Genomic DNA, 14,598 nt, shown 5'->3' with positions numbered 1-14,598 from the left:
GCTTTGATTATTAAAAGTGCTTATGAAATAAAACTGGCTTTATGCAAATGAAACTAGAGCTTAGAACCCCCTTACTATAGTTGATAGTGTTTACCTTAGTATTAGCTTGCGAGTACTTTAAAGTACTCATGGCTGTGTCCCTAGCTATTCAAATGGCCAGACTATGAAGACGAGTACCAGAACCCGGAAGAAGGACAGCAGGACGTGTACGACAACTAGGATCACTCCTGACGTCAACAGTTGCCTGTGGAATAAATGGACTACTACTACGCTACTTTCGCTTCCGCTATGTGTTATGTAATGAATAAATAGAACTTCTATTATTGTAATGAGACTGGATCATGTGATCCTTTATTTGTAAGACGATTATGTGTTGTAATGAATGATGTGTTGTGATATCAATCTATTATGTCTCACAAAAACAATATTCCTGGGATTGCGAGGAATGGCATAATAGGCATCTGGACTTAAAAATCCGGGTGTTGACAGCCTTTCCCCAAAATTCCGACTGTCGACTCGGTGAAGAACTGGCAGATGTCGTTCTTCTACGTGCGCAACGAGAATCCGGGCTCCTCCAGTCGACCGGATCAACTGGGGCTACAACGCCCGAACGACGGACCCGGACGCGGAGGTGAGCCAGCTCTGGGATTTCCTGGGGGCCGTCGTCGCGGGCGGGCTGACTGCCGATGATCTCCTCTGCACCGTCGCCGAGCGCCGGGTGCTGCCGCTTCAGCTGCGCACCCACAAGATTGGGCACATGTCCGGCCGGTTCGATCCGACCCGGACGTCCAAGTCGGAGCTCTCCAAGGCCCAGGTGGCCCGCCGGGTGAACAACATCACCAAGGCCAACATGCCGGACGCCTGGAACTATGGGCTGGCGCCCAGCAACCGGGATTCGCCGCCTGAGCTGGTAAGTTTCGTTGTTTTGGCCGACTTCCGGCTTGCGGCTGCGTGGCCGGCTTCGCTCTTCGCCGACTTCCGGCTTGCGGCTTACTTATATTTCTTCTGTCTTCTAGCTCTTCGACCGCCAGAACGTCGAGGACGGCGACCTGGCGACAAGGAGGTGGACGCCGGATCACGCCAATCTGGCTGACCAAGCCGGCGACTAGGCTGGCGACGATGATCTGCCGCAGGCGCCTGACCAAGGCGGCCAAGGGGAGCACAATCCGCCTCCTTCGCCAGAGCAGCAGGAGGACGACGAGCCGGCGACGTCCACCACGGGGCCGATCCCCGCAGTGCCTCTGCGCGCGAGGCCGCCTAGCACCACGGCGACTTCGGCGCCCAAGGGGAAGAAGCGGGTAGGCGACCGCTCCACCGCCGCCTTGGAGGCGAAGGTGAAGAAGCAGCGCCGGCTGCAGCCGAAGAAGGTTCCGGAGCAGGCCGGGTGAGTTTTTCTTCTCTTCTTGTTTGATTCCTTTTCATTCCTTTCTCTTTATACTCATCTTTTTCTTATTTGTTCGGCTAGGGCTCCCATCAAGTTCACCCAGGGCGGCGGCTCCCGGCAGGCTCCCTGTGTCGTGTCGCCGCCTCCGCGACAAAGGAGGGAGTCGACGCCGCAGCCTTCGGCGCGCGCGCCCACGCCGCCACCGGTCGTTGTGCTGCCTGCGGGTACTCCGCCTCCCGCAGGGGCGCCTTCTTTCGCTGTGCCTCTGGCTTCAGCGCCTGGCCGCGGCGCACGGGGTGAGCCGGCGCGCCAGTCGACTCTGGACGATATGTTCCCGCGCCGCCCTCGTCTTCTGGACCCAGCGGCTGGAGCCGGCAGGGGCATGCCGCCTGCGACCGGAGCCGGAGCCAGCGGGGCAGCGCCGCCTTTGACTGGGATCGGTGGTGGCGCGCCCAGCGTGGTGGTGCTGGAGGAGAGCCCGGAGGGGGCACCTCAGGCGCCGGAGACGGCTGCCCCGACCGGGCCAACTGCTTCGCCCGGAGCGCCTCCATCTTCGGAGCCGACAAGGGAGGAGCCGGCCAGGCAGGAGCCGGCAAGGGACGAGCCGGCGCGCACGGGGGACACCGGCTCGCGCGCGTTGGTGAGGATGGAGGGCCCGTCGGCGCCGTTGGAGGGCCTTCACGTGGCTAAGGGTGCTCGGCTTCTGCATGTGGCATCCGCCTCCGACTCCAGCCTTGGCTCGGCTGGCACTATGGAGCAGGCGTGGCTCAGCGCGGACTCCTACGAGGTGACCAGCCGGGAGGGGAACCCAGGCGTGGGGTCGGTGAAGATGTTCTTCTCCGGCTTCCACGCCAACCTCAAGGCCAGGGCTGCTGAGACCGCGGCCAACCTCACCAAGCTGGAGGAAGCCAGCAAGGTAAGCACTTCGTCTTTTTTGCAATTTGGTTATTATCCTGGTAGCCCTCCGAGGCGTGGGCCGGCTGCTTGGAGCCGGTCCGGGTTTCGTCTGGTTGACTGATTCTCTTTTTCCTTAGGCGGTTACGGAGCGGCGTACCATCTTGTACAACCGCGCCGTGACCCGCTACCACAAGGCTAAGCTTGAGCGGGCCGACTTGGCTCGCGAGCTGGAGGCCGTCAAGGGTAAGGTTTTCTACGTTTGACTTGATTTCTTCTTCCTTGATCTTGGTTGGCTGACGCTTTTTCTGGCTGTCTTACAGCTGAAGCCGCCAGGGTCCCGCAGCTGGAGGCGGATCTTCGGGCCGCCCGCGCTCAATGCGCCGAGAGAGAGGAGGCGGGCCGGGTTGCTGCCTCCAAGCTCAAGGTGGCTGATGGGGAGCTGGCGCGCCTGCGCCGGCTTGAAGCCAACCACCTCCAGGAGCTTGCTGCCCTCAGGAAGACTGAGGAGGACAAGGTGGAGGGCCTGAGCAAGCGGCTGGAGGAGGTGGAGAAGCAGCGGCTTGCGCTTCACCAAGAGGTGACTGCTAAGTCTGCAGAGCTGTCGGCCACCGCCAAGCGGTGGGTGGAGGAGATTGGCACGCTCGACCGCGGCTTGGTGGGTGAGTGCATTTTTCATTCTTCCTTCCCCTTTGCCGGCTTTCGGCTGTCGGCTGCCGGCTTAGGTTGGCAGCGGGCGGCAGAAACTGATTTTTAGCTATCTTTATCTTTGAACTGGGGGCAGTCGGCTCGTGCCGGCTGCCGCCAGGCTTTTTTCTTTTAGTCTTCGAAATCTCCATCTTCGGGCGAGGGGTAGTCGGCTCGTGCCGGCTGCCGCCAGTCTTACTTTAGGGCTTCGGAATCTCCATCTTCGGGCTGGGGGCAGTCGGCTCTTGCCGGCTGCCGCCAGGCCTACTTTAGGACTTCGAAAATTCGCATTTTTCAGCTTTTTTCGGCTTTGACAGACTTCTGACGTGTTTCTCCTTTGCAGCGGCCTTCCCGGAGGCGCAGGATGCGGCGTTAGCGGCTGTTGGTGCTGCGCGCGATGCTAGGAGGCGGGCGACTGGCGAGGACAGCGCGGAGTACTTCACCATGGAAGATTACATGGCATCCATGGCTGCCCGCGTCGAGCCCATCACCAAGCTCGGCTGGGAGCTCCGGAAGGCGGCTGAGGAACTGATCCGGCTGCTGTGGCCGTTGGAAACGTTGCCGCAGGACCTCTCCAACCTCATCGCCTGGCTAGAGAGGGCACCCGACCGCTTCGTCGACTGGAAGGAGTCTGCCACGCGCGCTGGAGCCGACATGGCGTTGTCCTTCGTGCTCTCCAGGTACAGCGAGGTCGATCTTGGGCAGCTCGAGTACCGGCGGGCCGGTGTGGAGGACTCCCTCCCGGCTGAGACCAAGTCAGCCCGGCTTGCCCGAGCATGCGCCATTGCCGACTTCGTCGACAAGGGCCTCTTCATCCCGGACCCGAATCCGCCGTCTGAGGACGAGGACGAGGAGATGGAAGACGAGGAGGCGGAGGACGTTCCTGAGGATGACCCGGCAGCCGGCTCCGCTGATGTTCCCCCGGCTGGTCCTAATCTAGCCAGTGCTTAGATGTACCTGTCTTTAGGTTTTGCTTTTGAAGAACAATTCGTTAAATCCCCGGAATGCTGGGTGCATATGTATGAATATTATTATCCTTTTATTATGTCACACTTTAATGTGTTTTTTAATCATTTGCGTGCCGATTTGCTTTCTTTCGACTTGTTCGCTTTTTCCCATCCGCCCCACTCTTTGGCTTTGCTCTTGCCGATCGTACGTCCGACTTGCGATCCGTCGCTGGATTAAGAGCGGGCCGCTGGGTGAGGCTGACAGTATTTCAGTCGAATGAGCCGAGTTCGGCAATCCGGCACCTTTATGAAAAGTTATAAGTCGATTCGCTTTCACTCTTTCCCTTTGCCGTCTTTCGCGTGCCGGCTCCCTAGGCCTTACTCCCGCCAGCCGGACAGCCGGGTTGCTGTCTGTAGCTGGGTCGGAAGCCGGCTGTTGGAAACCGGATCACGTTACTGAGCCGGCCGCGTGAGAGGGTATAAGCCAATCGGCGAAACAAAGTAGAGTACGCGAAAAACTTGTCGGAGGCGGCGCTCTTGGCGCGTGCTTTTTCATAGCTTACAAAAGGAGTACAAGGGATACATACATTCCTGCTCTCAGGTGTAAAATGGGCGGAGCAAGTTGACATTCCAGGGACGTTTAGTCTCCTCGTCAGCCTTGTCCGGCCTGTTTTCTCTAGCCTCTTGGGCATCTATGAGATAGTAGGAATCATTGCCTACTGCCTTGCTCACGATGAAGGGACCCTCCCATGGGGATGACAGTTTATGCTGTCCGGCTGTCCGCTGGATCAGCCGGAGCACTAGGTCTCCTTCTCGGAATGCTAAGGGCTGGACCTTCCGGCTGTGATAGCGTCGGAGGCTCTGCTGGTAAATAGCAGATCTGGACGCGGCCAGCAGCCGGGCCTCTTCGACCAAGTCGACTCCATCTTCGCGAGCTTCCTTGGCTTCAGCTTTTGTGTAGAGCTTGATCCTTGGCGCGTCGTGCTCGATATCAGTCGGCAGGACGGCTTCGGCCCCGTATACGAGGAAGAATGGTGTGAAGCCGACTGAGCGATTCGTAGTTGTTCGCAGGCTCCACAGCACATTGGGTAGCTCTTCAATCCAGCAGCCGGCTGCTCGCTCGAGCGGCTCCACCAGCCGGGGCCGGATGCCGGCTAGGACCAGGCCGTTAGCCTTCTCCACTTGCCCGTTAGACTCCGGGTGCGCCACAGAGGCTAGGGCCATCCGGATCCCCATTTCCCCGCAATAGCGAGAGAAGATGCCTTGGGAGAAGTTGCTGCCGTTGTCGGTGATGATGCTGTGGGGGTAGCCGTATCTCACGATGATTTCCTTGAGGAATGTGACGGCTGTGGAGCCGTCCAGCTTCTTGATTGGCTTGGCTTCGATCCACTTGGTGAATTTATCAATCATTACCAAGAGATGTGTCATGCCACCTCGCGCCGTTCTGAACGGGCCCACCATGTCCAAGCCCCATACGGCAAACGGCCATGTGATGGGGATGGTTTTTAAGGCGAAAGCCGGCAGGTGCCTCTTCTTTGCGAAGCGCTGGCAGCCGTTGCACTTCTTCACTAGTTCTTCTGCGTCTCTGAGCGCAGTCGGCCAGTAGAAACCGTGCCGGAAAGCTTCGGCCACTATGGCTCTGGATGAGGCGTGATGTCCGCACTCCCCTTGATGGATTTCCCGTAGGAGTTCAATCCCTTCAGCCGGCTCGACGCACCGCTGGAACACCCCACTTACGCTGCGTTTGTACAGCTGGTGGTTGATGATTGTATAGGCCTTGGCCCTTCTCTCAATCTGCCTGGCCTGGACTCTATCATCAGGCAACACACCGTCGGTGAGGTAGGAGAGGAATTCTTGAGCCCATGAAGGTACGCATCTTATCTCAAATACGCTGACCAACAAGGCCTCCTGCGTGGGAGCTTCCGGATTCGACTGCGTGGTCGCCGGGTTCGGCTTGCTAGCCGGCGGGTTCAGCTTGCTAGCCCCCGAGTTTGGCGATGAAGCCCCCGGGTTGGACTGAGAAGTCCCCGGGTTCGGCATGGTAGCCGGCGGGTTTGGCTTTGAAGCCCCCGACTTGGGCGATGAAGCCCCCGGGTTCGGCTGAGTAGCCCCCGGGTCAGCCGGCACGAATATTGAATCCGAGTCCGGTGACGGTGTGATGGATGGCTTCTTGAGGACCGCCAAGGCGACACCCGGCGTAATGGCTTGCCGGGTTGAGCCAATCTTGGACAAGGCGTCAGCCGCCTCGTTGTTTGCTCGTGGCACATGGTGAAATTCGCAGCCGTCGAAGAAGCCGGATAGCTGCTGGACGTGGAAGCGGTACGAGGCCATGTTGGCGTCGTTCGCGTCCCAGTCGCCAGATGGTTGCTGTATAACCAAGTCGGAGTCGCCGAAGCAAAGTATGCGACGCACGCCGATATCCTTGGCCAGCTTCAACCCATGTATGAGTGCTTCATACTCCGCCACATTGTTGGATGCGGCGAAGTGGATCTGCAGGACGTAGTCCAGCCGGTCTCCCTTGGGAGAGGTGATGACGATGCCGGCTCCCAAGCCGTTGCGCATCTTCAAGCCGTCAAAGTGCAGCTTCCAATGTGTGGAATCCGGCACAGGCGGCAGGTACTGCATCTCGGCCCAGTCGACAAAGAAGTCCGCGAGGATCTGCGACTTGATGGCCGTGCGAGCCTCGTAGAGGATGGTGTGGGCGGCTAGCTCCAGAGCCCACTTGGCAACCCGGCCATTGGCGTCCTTGCTGCCGATGATTTCCGCCAAGGGTGCTGTGGCAACCACCTTGATGGGGTGCTCTTGGAAGTAGTGCTTGAGCTTCTTGGCCGCCATGTACACGCCGTAGGTGACCTTCTGGTAGTGGGGGTAGTTTTGCTTCGACTGGGAGAGCACTTCGCTGAGGTAGTAGACCGGGCGCTGAACCAGCTGCTCCCTGCCGTCTTCTTTGCGCTCCACCACCAGGACGACGCTAACCACTCGATTGGTGGCTGCGATGTACAACAGCATCGGCTCCATTGAAGCCGGCGTTGCGAGGATTAGCGCGGTTGATAGCACGCGCTTCAAGTCACGGAAGGCTTCATCCGCCTGCGGTGACCAGATGAACTTGTCCGACTTCTTCAGCAATTGGTACAAGGGCAGTGCCTTCTCCCCCAGCCGGCTGACGAAGCGGCTCAAGGAGGCCAGGCAGCCAGTGAACTTCTGGACGTCCTTGAGGCACTGCGGCAGTTCCATCTTCTCCAGGGCACTGATCTTCTCCGGGTTGGCTTCGATCCCTCGCTGAGAGACGAGGTAGCCAAGGAGCTGGCCAGACGGCACGCCGAATGTGCACTTGGCTGGGTTGAGCTTCATCCGGAATCTTCTCAGATTGGTGAAGGTTTCTCTCAGGTCATCAAGGAGGGTAGTCGTCTCCTTGGTCTTTACAACGACATCATCCACATATGCGTGAACGTTTCTGCCGATTTGATCCTGCAAGCATTTTTGCATGCACCTTTGGTAGGTGGCACCTGCATTTTTCAGGACGAATGGCATAGTCGTGTAGCAATAAGCCCCATACGGGGTAATGAACGAAGTCTTTATTTGATCATCCAGATTCAAAGGAATCTGGTGGTAGCCTGAATAGGCATCTAGAAAAGACAACAGTTCACAGCCGGCAGTCGAGTCTATGACTTGATCTATGCGCGGCAGGGGGAAGGGGTCCTTCGGGCACGCCTTGTTCAGGCTGGTGTAGTCGATACACATGCGCCAGGAGCCGTTCTTCTTCAAAACCAGGACCGGGTTCGCCAACCAGTCCGGGTGCAGCACTTCCATGATGAAGCCGGCTGCTAGCAGCCGGGCGATTTCTTCACCGATGGCCTTCCTTCTTTCTTCGGCGAAGCGCCTGAGAGGCTGCTTCACCGGCTTGGCTTCAGGCCGGACGTGGAGGTGGTGCTCAGCCAACTCCTTCGGCACACCCGGCATGTCTCTTGGAGTCCATGCGAAGATGTCCCGATTCTCACGGAGGAAGCTGGTGAGCTCGCTTTCTGCAATATCCCAGGTATTGGGGTTACAAAAATAGAGGAAACAGATGTGTGCATTGCATTCATGCATAGAAAATCTGGGGAATTTTTGCACTTTAAAGTAAAACAGTCAGAGTAACTGAAGTTTCACTTGACCTTGGTGGAATTGAAGTAGCTCATCAAGTCAAGCGTTATAAACCTCAATGTGACTTTGCTAAAATTTTGTTTTGGGTAGGGATAATTTGATCTAAGGGATTAGATCAAATGGAATTAAAATCAACACAAGAACTTATTAATCAAGGATCAACTACTTTATCTTATAAAAGATTATAATATGGTAATCCTTGCCCCAACATATAAACATCCATTTAATTGGAAATCAAGTAACAATAATTGGAGTAACTATTCCTAACTTATCTTTTCCATGTCTTTAACTAATCCTTGGTCCTATCATGAACCCATGGTATTCATTTTACTTCATCCTTGGAAACAAGACAAGGAGATACAACCAAGGAATACATATCTTTCCCTATTCCAAATTATTCAGCATCAAACCTAGAGAGGTGAGAGTTCTATTATAATTATTAGAGAAGCATTAACAAACCTTGAGCTAAACCTTGGATATACATCCAAGTATTCAGATCATCATCTTTAAGAGTAACCCTAGAGTATTATTAAAGACATTCCTTAGAGAGAGACAACATTTATGTGGAACATAGATAATGGTGATCATATCATTCTCTATGGAGCCTAACCATAGGTTAGTATTAAAGACATTCCCAATTGAGAGAGACCATTCATACCAAATCTAGCCTTCCCTAGTTAGTAATAAAGAACAACCATTGAACTAAAGTAATAGGTGATTCACCATTTCATCTTGGAGTGGTGAGATAATCTAATATCTAATGGAACAAGACTATATCCATTACTTGGTGAAGTAAAGCAGAGATTAATTCAACTAAGAATCTTGGTGGAAATTCAACCCTTACATACTCAATGAGATCTAGTGAGTACACCATAAACCTTAGAATAAACCATAGCCATATCTATCCAAGAAAGTAAAATAGAAGTGCTATACCTTAATTGATCAAGACAATGCTTGATCTTGGGAGTGAGAAACCCATTCAAGGAGAGATACCTTAGGAAGTCCAACCTTGATCATTATAAATTGTGTAATGATCATAAACCCTAAGAATTTGAAGTAAAGATATTAAGAACAAGATGATCATATATAATATATGATCATGCATTGGAGATATGTGAGGATAAGTTAAACCCTACTAGTATAAGTAGATCCCCTCTCCACATGAAATCATAGGGAGGTAACTAGCAAGCAAACCGAGGCTTGTATCCCAATCCTAACTTGTGAACCATTTGGTGATAATAATTAGAATCCTACCATATCTATATTTCCTAAATTAAGGAACCCAAGAGAACCTTAGAGTTAAACACTATACTTTATGTAGTGAGAAACCATACATCCATGTGACCAAAGTTAACTATAAAAAGAACTTAAATCAATGTAGTTACTTTAATGATAAGTTGGGAGTAATAAAATAAGTTAATTGGTAGAAGATAAAACCAATTCTCAAATCTTTAGTAATTAGGGAAGCACATGAAATATTAAGCAAGTAAACACCTTACCATGGTTAGGGGAGATTAAACCCTAGCACATGCAATTTGGAGACACCCCATCTCTATAACCTAGAAGTAAATCTCAACCCTAGTTTATGTATCACTATGGTGATCATAATACAAACCAGGCCATCGTTGAGAGTCAAACCAATTGCCATTAGGTGAATCTCATTAGAACCCTAGGATTGCTCACAAACTACATCTTATGTTTCAAATATGAACCTAAGATTAACCTAGTGTTAAATACCATAATTAAAATCATATGTGTGATCAACCACTTATCCTCATAAGTCAAAACCAAACTATGTCTAGAATAATGTTCACCCTAGGTCATTCAAGATAGAATTAATACAATTCATTAGCACATAGTTATGCACATAAAATAATAGGCAAGTGACAACCTTTTCAAATAGGAGGTCAAATCCTTAGAGATATTTTAACACATGAACTTATGCCATTAAGTCACCCCTTATTGAAATTCATTAATAAGTATTACTTTGGGATTGTTTCATACAAAGTAATACCAACAAAACTCCATATATCACTAAGTAATAAAACTATCATATGGAAAACAATTTTTAACATTCTTAAAGATAATAGTCAAATTCAGGTCCCTATGGATATTTGAATTCAAATCCCAATAATAACAACTAAACCAAGGTTATAGTACCCACATTAAATTTACTAATACATTATCTAAGTGGATGATGAATCTTGGGCTATTCCATGTATTATTCAATTAAGAAATACCTGCAACATAGAAAAGGATTCAAATTTGAATTTAAACCAGGAATTAAAATAGAATTTGAAAACAGAAAATAAAAACAGATAAAAGAAAAGGGGAGAAAGGCCTTACCTGGCTACCTGGACCTTGCCAAGCCGACGCAGCCCAACTACTGGCCCAACTGCACCAGCCCAGCACAGCCCATAGTGGCCAAAGTACCTCTTCGTTTAAAAAAAAAGAGAGGAGAGGGTCATCCTCATCCTCTCCAGTGCGCATGCCGGCCAGCTCGACGCCGTGCCTCCCTTCTCCTCGCGCTGGCGCCTTCTCCTCGCCCGACGGTGTGACGAGGCACGCCACTGAGCCCTATAAATAACCCTGGTCGACGAATGAGCACCGTTTCCCCTCCTTCCTCTCCAATTGCATCCATGCGGAAACCCTGGCTCCGCCAGTCTCTCTTACCGCCGGCGAACTAGGCCTCCCCGAGCAGAGCTAAGCCCACCAGCGTGACGGCCGTCCTCGACAAGCTCAGCCCACGGAAGGAATTGAGCTGAGGTGCCCGAGATCGACGCCGACGCCATCGTCTTCTCCGACACCGGCAACACCAAATTCCGGCAAGCCAGACTCCCCCGAGCTTCGCCGACCATACCGTCGCATTCCTGGTGAGCCTGTGATGCGTTAGAGCTTCATTTCGCATCCGTTAGGCCCCTGTAGCCATAATCCCTCGATGGCCGGAGCCCGCCGCCGCAGGTGGTGAACTCCGGCGATGCTCCGGTGACCATTGGGAAAAACCACCACCACCATCGTACTCACCACGTTGAGGGGAGTCGATTGGTGCTAGCCGCGCGTCCAGGGGAGCCAAAAAATCGGCGGCGCCACCACATACTGTCTCGCCGGCGTTTAGCCGTCGGCGAGGTCAAACACCGGTCAACTTTTGACCAGTCTTCGTCCGCGTGGCAGCTGGCGTGGCCTAAGGCCCACCAGTCAGTCTCGGTGGGTGGGAGCTGTCCTGGTAGATTTAGGTTTTTCATTTAAATTTAAATCCAGGAAATATCTGATACTTTGCAAATTCATATAAAATTCATTATAACTCAGAAAAAGGTAAATAATATATCAAAATTCTTAGAAAAGTAAACTCTATCCAATAAAAATATAAAATGAAATTTTTATTTTTAATAAAAATTCAATTATTTAATACTTGTTATTTAAGCTTTTCATTTTAATTCTTAATACAATTAAAATTCAGAAATTAGGAAAACTATCCAGATTAAATAAAAACCAATAAATAAATAAAGAAAAACTTGAAATCTAATTTTCTTTATTTATTATTTGTTAAATCTTTATTAGAGAGATTTAAACCCTAATTAATAATTACCTAATTATTAATTGTTTAAAAAGAATAAACTGCCAATTTCAATATTATTTTTATTTCCAAGTTACTAATAACTTCAACTTTACCATGAAGTTATTAATCATTGAACCATAGGGTAAATAGCAAACCCTAATTCATTATGAAATGATGTTACAACCTTATCATTTCATGTGAAACCTAAAACCCTAATTCAACTTGAAACCCTAGTTCCATTATTACATGTGAACCCTAAATTGCTTCTCAACCTAAAACCAGGTTGGAGCATGTGATCATAATAGTCCCTTTCAATCATAGAACCATAATAGCTACTAAATGTTTACCATGATCACATAAAATGTAGAAGACCTATCACTAATATATGGGTATCCCATATGTCCATCTTCATCAGACCTAAATAATCAAGTGGGATCAACCAAGTGTAAACCCTAGATCCTATTACCCAAAGACCACCATCCTTAGTTATCCATAATTAGCATCACACCATTGTGATGAACCCTAATAGCAACTACACCTACTATTTTGTATTACATATCCTTGTTCCACTAAACCCTACTAGTGTTGGATACTTATGAACCATCCTATTAGAAACCAACTATTTTACTTAGGAAAATAAATAGCAAACCTAAACAACCTCAACCTAATTGATATACTTCTTATTACTTAAGAAGTATGTTCTTCAAAAGTTATTCCTTTGAAGAAAATAAGGAATCATCACCAACCCTGCTTATAAGAACCTATAAACCCTAGCTAGCAATCACCAGCCAGATGAATCAACCTTGATAGCAACTATTTATAATAGAATGCTCAAGATGCTTAGGCTTAACTCAACCCTACAAGTTCTAGCTATTGATGAATCCAACTATGTTGTGATCCATCTAATACCTACTCCAGAAACTAAATGGAACCATAATCAACCATAGAACCCCTCAACCTAATTATCATACCTGTTCTTTATTAAAGAACATGTTCTTCAAAAGTTATTCTTTTAAAGTATATGATAATTAATCATTAACCATGCCCTATAGTACTAAAACTGACCACTGTTCTCACTACTGCAGAAACGCTTATAGCCTCAAGATAATCAGTGACACGCAAAATTATGCCTGTCACTAATAAGTGTACTAGTGACGGGCATAAATAAGCCTGTCACTAGTTTAAAACACCAGTGACAGGCAGGAAAGAAAGGATGTCACTGAGTTTTTTTCTTAGAGCCGGGCCGAAACTGAGAGTATATTAGGGACAGGCTCGCAAAAGCGCATGTCACTAGCAAACTAGCAGAAATCATGTCCGCTGCTTCTCATGTCTGGGCCGGCCCGTCCAACGCGTACGTACCTGGGCCGACTTTTCACGATCGGACGCGGCCGGAGCAGACTCCTGCTCGGACGTGGCCTCACGATCAATTGGATGCGGCCGGAGCAGAGTCCTTCCTGCTCGGACGATCGACTCGTATCGGTAGTCCAGCCTGAGTCGAACACTTTTCTTCGCCATAAAAGGATGCTAGATCGCTTCCTGTTTGCAGTACCAAATAAACCAATCGCGATTGTTCTTAAACTCCAGCAATTTGAGCAACTAAATAAAAGAGATTTGAAGAGAAGTTGAAGGAGTTGGGTGACGCCAAAGAAAAGGCTTCACGTGAAGGTATGTTTTGCAAGCAATTATTCATATATATCCTGGTTCCATGAACGTAGAAAAAAATAGTTCACTATTTTTAATAGCGACCACATTAGATCCCTCTCTGCATTTCCTGAAGTCCAGGTTTAAGACGTTTTTGGCACTTTTATTCTTTTATTTTTGCTTTTTTATTGCTTCACAAATTGAGAGGCATAAAAAAGGAAAACATGTGCACATGGCAGGATGGATTATAAATATCAAGTGAATTTGCCACTTCAAATTTAAATACTCACATGTAAAAAGTAGACCCAAATGGAGCTTATACTCAATAGTATACATGATTGTTCTCTTATTGTACGTCACATTTGTTGTCTCTCTGAAAGTGTCTTTGTTACTAATCAAAATCAGTGTAATACTCTTAAAAGCTTTTAGACGTACAGTTTGGTCTTTGTTACCCAAATGATTTGAGAAAATGCATATGTGCACTCAGGAGTGCAACATATCCATCTGGTAAGTAGATGGAGGTGCTCCAGTTATGAACACTTAATTTCTATTGATCTTTAGTAACTTCGAAAAAATCACCTTTTAATAATTGAGCAATTCCACTTTTTAGTAACTAGGGATTATATTTGTTCACTGTCACTTTGGCTTCCTCTGTGGAATCAAAGCTTTAATCAACCTTAATACTGTTTTGAATGCAGAAGTAGAGAGCGCACCGGATACACAGACTGATCATGTCGTCAGATAGGCAAGAAGATATGTAGGCTAAGCTGCTGGTATAATATGGGGACTAATTGGTGCAACGGAGTTGATTTCGTACAAGTGACATTGTCTTATATGTTCGGTAATATCCTAGCTTTCATATGTTTGGTAGTACCACCTTCACTTATACAGTTATACCACTGCAACCATTTTCACTTATGGGCTTGCTAGCTTATTGTATGTTCCGCGTTGTAGATCTCTCCAGCATAGGAACTGAACAATCACAAAAGGAAGTAACAACTCGCGAATTTTTATGTGAGCTTCCAAGTGGTTTATAATTTCTAGATATTGGATGTATAATAGACTAATGGTTAATGTACTGAACATATATTTCTTACTGGTTACTATTTGTCCATGTCCTAAAGTCTCCTATATACTCTGTGGAACCTGAGCATTACTGAGGCACTCCTTGATGCGGAGGAAATGCCTGGAGTCGTATTAAAATAATTTGTAACTTATGCTGGGAGTTAAACATACAGAGCAGGGTAGGAATTCTGAATTGAAGTGATCATTTATTTAAGCATCCAACTACGGTTACGATTTGCTCCTCTCTGAGGAACAAACAAAGTAGGGTACAGGCAAATGTA

General features: G+C 49.0%; 1 long non-coding RNA gene across 1 annotated transcript; it reads left to right on the top strand.

The window, feature by feature from the left end:
* Positions 1–13,589: 13,589 nt before the first annotated feature.
* LOC127316165 (uncharacterized) lies at positions 13,590–14,355 on the top strand. The gene is made up of 2 exons (XR_007860209.2): positions 13,590–13,759; positions 13,951–14,355. It is a non-coding gene; the product is annotated as an uncharacterized lncRNA (long non-coding RNA).
* The last annotated feature ends 243 nt before the right edge of the window (positions 14,356–14,598 follow it).

This window comes from Lolium perenne, chromosome 1 (assembly GCF_019359855.2).
Source record: "Lolium perenne isolate Kyuss_39 chromosome 1, Kyuss_2.0, whole genome shotgun sequence".
Classification (NCBI taxonomy): domain Eukaryota; kingdom Viridiplantae; phylum Streptophyta; class Magnoliopsida; order Poales; family Poaceae; genus Lolium; species Lolium perenne.
This window is presented reverse-complemented; position numbering and strand designations above follow the sequence as displayed.